The sequence below is a fragment of the Chiloscyllium punctatum genome, unplaced genomic scaffold, assembly GCF_047496795.1.
Source record: "Chiloscyllium punctatum isolate Juve2018m unplaced genomic scaffold, sChiPun1.3 scaffold_247, whole genome shotgun sequence".
NCBI classification, from domain to species: Eukaryota; Metazoa; Chordata; class Chondrichthyes; order Orectolobiformes; family Hemiscylliidae; genus Chiloscyllium; species Chiloscyllium punctatum.
In genome coordinates this window covers 348,731-350,000 of record NW_027309981.1, presented here as the reverse complement: position 1 = coordinate 350,000, position 1,270 = coordinate 348,731, and positions in this window count along the sequence as shown.

The following is a 1,270-nucleotide window of genomic DNA, read 5'->3' as shown; positions in this document are numbered from 1 at the left end:
ATCAGTAACCACTGACACTTAGAATATTTTCGGGTTGGTATAAATCAGTAACCACCGACACTTAGAATATTTTCGAGTTGGTATAAATCAGTAACCACTGACACTTAGAATTTTTTCGAGTTGGTATAAATCAGTAACCACTGACACTTAGAATTTTTTCGGGTCGGTACAAATCAGTAACCACTGACACTTAGAATTTTTTCGGGTTGGTATAAATCAGTAACCACCGACACTTAGAATATTTTCGAGTTGGTATAAATCAGTAACCACCGACACTTAGAATATTTTCGAGTTGGTATAAATCAGTAACCACTGACACTTAGAATATTTTCGGGTTGGTATAAATCAGTAACCACCGACACTTAGAATTTTTTCGGCTCAGTAGAAATCAGTAACCAAGCGCATTTTTGAATTGGTTACTGATTTCTCCGTTCGAGTTGCGGCTGCGGTTGGCTTCAAATAGTGGTGGGGGCTTAATTATCGCCGAGGGGAGCATGTCCCGGTGGTGTGGCCGAGGATGGAGTGCCTTTTGAAGGGGGTGTTTCTGAATTTGGACCCTTTTTGAGTTGCATGGCCGGATGGGTGTGGTTTTGAAGGGTGTGTCTGTCTGGAGTGGCACCGGCGTTGGTGTGAGGCTGAGGGTGGGCGTTCGGTTCCTGGTTAGGGATAGGGAAAGGGTGAGACTTAGCTTTAGTGCTCGTGCCCCCGATTTTGGTAATGTTTGACGTCAATTTTCCAAGGAGGCGAATGCAAGGCTTCAGAGGGACTTTGAGTGTTCGGGGGCGGGGTAGCTCAGCCGGATTTGCCCCGGCGGTTCTGCGGACGGTGTTGACTTCGAGGGCGGACCGGCCCCCGTGTTCAGTCCGAATATCGTGCATTGTTAACGGCGGGAAGTGTTCCAAAAGGGAATGGGATTGAATGTGACTGCTGAAGCCGACTTTGAGACCTGTAACGCGGGTAGCTCAGCCGGATTTGACCCGGCGGTTCTGGCGACGGTCTCGCCTTCGAGGGGGGAGCGTCCCGCGTGTTCAGGCCGAATTTTGTGCATTTCCATCGGCGGGAAGAGGTCCAAACGGGAATGGGATTGAATGTGACTGCTGAAGCCGACATTGAGACCTCTAACGCGGGTAGCTCGGCCGGATTTGACCCGGCGGTTCTGCCGAAGGTCTCACCTTCGAGGGGGGAGCGTCCCGCGTGTTCAGGCCGAATATCGTGCATTGTTAACGGCGGGAAGTGTTCCAAAAGGGAATGGGATTGAATGTGACTGCTG